Source organism: Chiloscyllium plagiosum, chromosome 20, assembly GCF_004010195.1.
Source record: "Chiloscyllium plagiosum isolate BGI_BamShark_2017 chromosome 20, ASM401019v2, whole genome shotgun sequence".
In the NCBI taxonomy this organism is placed as follows: domain Eukaryota; kingdom Metazoa; phylum Chordata; class Chondrichthyes; order Orectolobiformes; family Hemiscylliidae; genus Chiloscyllium; species Chiloscyllium plagiosum.
In genome coordinates, this window is record NC_057729.1 from 59,162,589 (window position 1) to 59,168,021 (window position 5,433).

Sequence of the window (5,433 nt, forward strand, 5' to 3'; positions counted from 1 at the left end):
AACAGGTAACCTGTGATCATTTCAATTCTTGTTGAAGAGAGACCCTACTTCAAGAGAATAAGATATCTGGCAGCTTATTGCTGAAGGTTGGCTGGCTGCCCTTTAGTGAACATTCTTTGTCTGTGCACGTATTTAATTCTGAGTGTGAGATAGCTCCTCATTCGAGTTGTGAACCTTTTTAAATGCTGGTGGAACATTTTTGTAACCACCCACTGATTTCCTGCTTGAGTTCTCACCACAACGTTTGCAATAAACTGCCACGTAGTCATTCAGATTTTACAAATATAGCAGTGCATCAAGTTGCAAGAAAGATTGTGATGACCTATAGATCACATGTGGTTAGAGAATGGTGTTGGTTTATCGCTGCTGCCTCCACCAAGCTGTGTTTTGTAACCGGATCTCGGTGGTTGGTTATTGCATAACCACGACCAAAAACAAAGGTATTTACAATAAACCCTTTCATTGATTGTTTACTGTAAGAATGAGTATTTTGCACGTTAAACCACACACTAACCCAAAGGAAAGTACACATGGAAACCTACCTTACTTTCAGATTCAGCATGAGCTCCCTTTGTAATGAAGAAGGGCTTTGTACCAGGGTATAGCTGGGGCCACAGTTAGAACTGTATGTGACATTAAGGGCAGTCCATTTGCAGAGGGAAAATGGAAAGGTTCAATGTCAACTGATGGGTGATACCCAAGGAGGGGGGAAGAACCTCTCATCAAACTTCAATCAGAGGAGATGAAGAAGAAAGGAGCAAAGGGTAAATGCTGAAGAGGACATTTCTAACGGTTTGCTGAATTGATTCCATGGACAAATACACACTGAATAACTTTAGAGAAGAAGAAAAGGGAACATTTTATTGCAAAGGGTTGGGGTTACTGATGTCCATTGCCATTGAGTGCTCCTGCAGATGATCTTTCTGAATGGCAATTAAAGGAACTTAAGAACAGGAGGAGGCCATTCAGCCCTTGACCCCCATCCCAGAATTCAATGAGGGCATGCTGACTGTGATCCAACTTGCCTTCACCCCCATATCCCTTAACACCATTGAATAAAAAAATCTACCAATCTCTGATTCAATGAACAATTGATCTTGCATGGATTGACATTTGTAAAGAGTTCCAAACCTCTCAGTTTGTGTGTCAAAATGTTTCCTAATTTCACTCCTGAAAGGTCTGCCTTGATATATTTGCCTATGCCTCTACTTTTAGACTCATAACCTACAGAAATACCTTCCTACCTCCTGTTTGGGATATTCTTTCTTTGTAGATCTTTGAAAGGCTAGAGACAGGGGTCAAGGGCTGAATGGCCTCCTCCTGTTCTTTGGCGGCATGGTGGAACAGTGGTTAGCACTGCTGCCTCACAGCGCCAGAGACCCGGGTTCAATTCCTGTCTCAGGCGACTGTCTGTTGTTTTCACATTCTCCCTGTGTCTGTGTGGGTTTCCTCCGGTTTACTCCCACAGTCCAAAGATGTGCAGGTTAGGTGAATTGGCCATGCTAAATTGCCCGTAGTGTTAGGTGAATGGGTAAATGGAGGGGAATGGATCTGGGTGGGTTGCTCTTCGGAGGGTCAATGTGGACTTGTTGGGCTGAAGGGCCTGTTTCCACATTGTAAGTAACCTAATCTAGATGGGTCGCATTTGGGGAACTGAGACAGCTCTCTCTCCAAGATCAGTCTTTCCTTCTTGAGTGTGGGCCCAGAGCCTACTCTGATTCCAGGGTGTGGCCTAACCAGGGCTTTGTATCACTGCAGTAGGATTTCTACTCCCTTGTCTTCTAGGCTTCCAGCCAAAGGCTAACATTCCAGTTACCTTTTCAATTATTTTCTGTAACTGTTTCTGACTTTTTAATGATCCACTCAATGGTGGACTCAACAACACAACCAGTTCTGGGGAGCGGTCACTTGACCCGAAACGTTAACTCTGATTTCTCTTCACAGATGCAGAGTTTTTCCAGCAATTTCTGTTTCTACAGTTGAGCTTTTCCAGTACTTTGAAACTCCACTGCCTCTAGCCTTTTATCTTTAGAGAATAGATTGATCCATTATTGAAGCTTCAACATAAAAACCTCCCATTTGCTGATATGTAAATCCATTTGCCAATGTTTGCCTTTTTAATTTCAGATACCTTCATCTTAATCTCTCTGTATCTTTCCATCTACATTTCCTGTATGCTAAAATAGGCAAGTAAAGCCTTGAGGTTTTCTCCTCCATCCTCTGAAACATTAATAAACATGAGGAATAGTTGAGGCTCCAACACAGATCCTTGTGGGACACCACACACAGGTTCAGCCAATTTGAAAATGTAGGAGACAGTGAGGTCTGCAGATGCTGGAGACCAGAGTTGAGAGTGTGGTGCTGGAAAAACACAGTAGGTCAGGCAGCATCTGAGGAGCAGGAAAATTGATGTTTCAGGACTGGAGCCCTTCATCAGGAATGAGGAGAATTTGAGAAGGTGCCCATTCTACCCCATCTACCACCCCCTGAGAAAAAGAACAGGAAGTGACTTTACCACAGGAAATGACATCACCAACCCAAATAATACCAAACATATAAATAGAAAGCAGGAATTTTCAGCATTGTTTCGCATGAGGTCCACTGAAGATGTTACCTAGTCAGGTAACGAAACATCTGGAAATGAACCTTTCAGCTCAGCGAACAAACCTACATCCAAAACCTCAACCTGAGTTACAAATCTTCTCAAAATTTGCTGTGCCCATTTTGCCTCTGTTTCTGTAACTCAGCCCCATTTCCAAACCTGCTCAACACGTCACCTTCAATCCCATGAGGAGAGAGTTGGGGTTGGAATGGAGAGTTCCTGTTGGGACAGAAGGAGGCAGTTAGAAATGTAGTTAATGTTTTTGTAAGAATCAGGAGTTGGAGAGTTTGAAATCCTCTCAGTTTGTGCACTATACTGGTAATAGGGTCTGCAGAGATCAGGCACAGGATAAGGCTGAGTTTATCCTGTTGAGATCCAGCTTCAACAATGTCTCTGTCAATTTTCCACATATCATCCATTTCTCACATCATCAGTCCTTTAGTTTTTCCCTTTATTTTGGCAAGATACCTGTGGTTGACTTAAGGCTATAGGGATCATTTTAGATATTTGTTCAGACATGCTCTGACACATTTCTGGAGCAGGTGGGACTTGAACCCACATCTTCTGGCTCAGAGGTAGGGACACTATAACTGTGCCACAGAGTTCTTTCTTTGGACCTTTTAAAAAAACTATTCTTCTAATCAACCTGTTCAATGATGTTATTACACACCTCTGGAGCAGCTGGGACTTGAACCCAGGAGTAGGCCGTCCACCATTGCACCACAAGAGCCTCACCTTGCCATCTGTCTGAGTGAATGGACCCATTAGTACGAACTAATCTCTCATGACTAGAGGTTCTGTTCTTTGTTCTGACATCTGTTGGGGCCATGGCCCTAAACCTGGCACAACTCATTTCATTTGTAACAGAGGGTGTTACCTTCAGGTCTTCTGTCTGGGGGATCAGGAGCCAAGTCCCACAGTGAAGACAGTATTTACAGTGACTACAGAAAGCGTAACATTGAGTTTTGTTTTGTAACGTTGTGTAGAACACATGGTGACAGAAATGTTCAGAGATTGTCTTGACAGAACAAAGGCCATGGGCTGAAGCTGCAGCAACAGATTTCTGATGGATTTTACAAATAATCCAAGATTCATTTTAAATGCTGCACTTTCCTGAACATCCCAAATGGATCAGATCACACTGCTCATGTTTTCTCCAGATTCCCATTTTATATCAAGCTCTCTATTTTAAAATTATCAGCGTACTTTCAAATCATAACAACATAGGAACTAGGAGCAGGAGGAGGCCATTCAACCCCTCAAGCCTGCCCCTATTTAATACAATCATTGCCTCATTTCGGCCTCAGCTCCACTACTCTCCATTATCCTCCAACCCATGAGTGATTAAAAATCTGTCCAGCTCCTCCTTAAATTTACTCAATGGCTTAGCATTCATCGCACTCTGGGAGAGTGAATTCCACAGATTCACGACCCTTTGAGAGTAGTAATTTTTCCTCATCATGGTTTGAAATCTGCTGCCCGTTATCCTAAAACTGTGACTTCTTGATTACCCCCCATGAGGAAACGTCCTCCCCATGTCTACTTTGTCAAACCCCTTTAGCAGCTTATTTACCTGTAAATCCCTCCAAAACCTCACCCTTCCCTATCTTTGTAATATCCGCCAAATTTGTATCTTCCCTTTATCCACCTTCTCTCTCTCTCTCTCCCTCTCTCACACTCCTTGTCTGTCCTTGTTCAGCAAGCAACTGTCAGTCACATTTTGAACATTTTTAATTGAGCTGGGTTTTCAGGGTGTGATAGCTCAGAGTATTCCTGAGGTCAAATTGTACCATAGCAAATGGGGAATGCAAATTCGATTTGTAAAATAATTAAATCTTTAGTAATAGTGATCACCAGATGATTATTAGAAAACAAAATATACATAGTTCACGAATGTCCTTCGGGGAAGGAAATCTGCCATCCTTACCTGGTCTGGCCTACATGTGAGTCTAGACCCATAGCAATGGGACTGATTCTGGAATGGGAAAACACACCTTTCAGTTGCACCAGTTCCTTCCTGAGGGCAGTTCAGGGCGGGTAATAATGCCAATCCTTCACACAATGCACACAACCTATGAATAAATCTTTTAAAACTCTATTGCTTTGTGGGATGAACCATTTCCTAAGTTTTTCCCTCAATGGCCTGTCTCTGATAATCAGACGATAAATCCTTAACCTAATCTCTTCATTACTGGAGGAAGTTCCCCTCTACTACCTCATCAGTTCCTTCAAAAATCCATAAAACCTCAATCAGCTCAGTGTCTATATTCAGGAAAAAAAGGTCCAGCCTTTGTAATCTGTCAAACCAAACCCTTAGATACTCACCGAATTTCAACACCGTCCCTCAATATCTTCCACTGCCTTTTTGCGGTCAAATTGCACATTTCAAATAAATGCAAGAAGTAATGGCTGTTGTTGAAATTAGTACTATTATTACAATGAGCAATTGAGAGAATGAGATGTGTCAACAATTTCAAGATTGTCAGAAAGAGAGCTAGGAATGTGAGATGAAGACAAACTTCAGTACTCAGAATTGATTGGATTTGGAATGCACTGCCTGGGAGAGTGGTGGAGGCAGATTCCATCGCAGGTTTCAGAAGAGAGCTGGAGATATATTTGAAAGGGATTAAATTAGAGGGTTACAGAGATAGGACTGGAGAGTGGGACTAGGTGGAAGTGGGTACTGCAAATGCTGGATATTAAGAGTCAAGATCAGAGTGGTGCTGGAAAAGCACAGCAGGTCAGGCAGCATCCTAGGAGCAGGAAAATTAATGTTTCTGGCCTTTCATCAGGAATAAGGCTGGGGGCCTCAGGGGTGGAGAAATAAATGG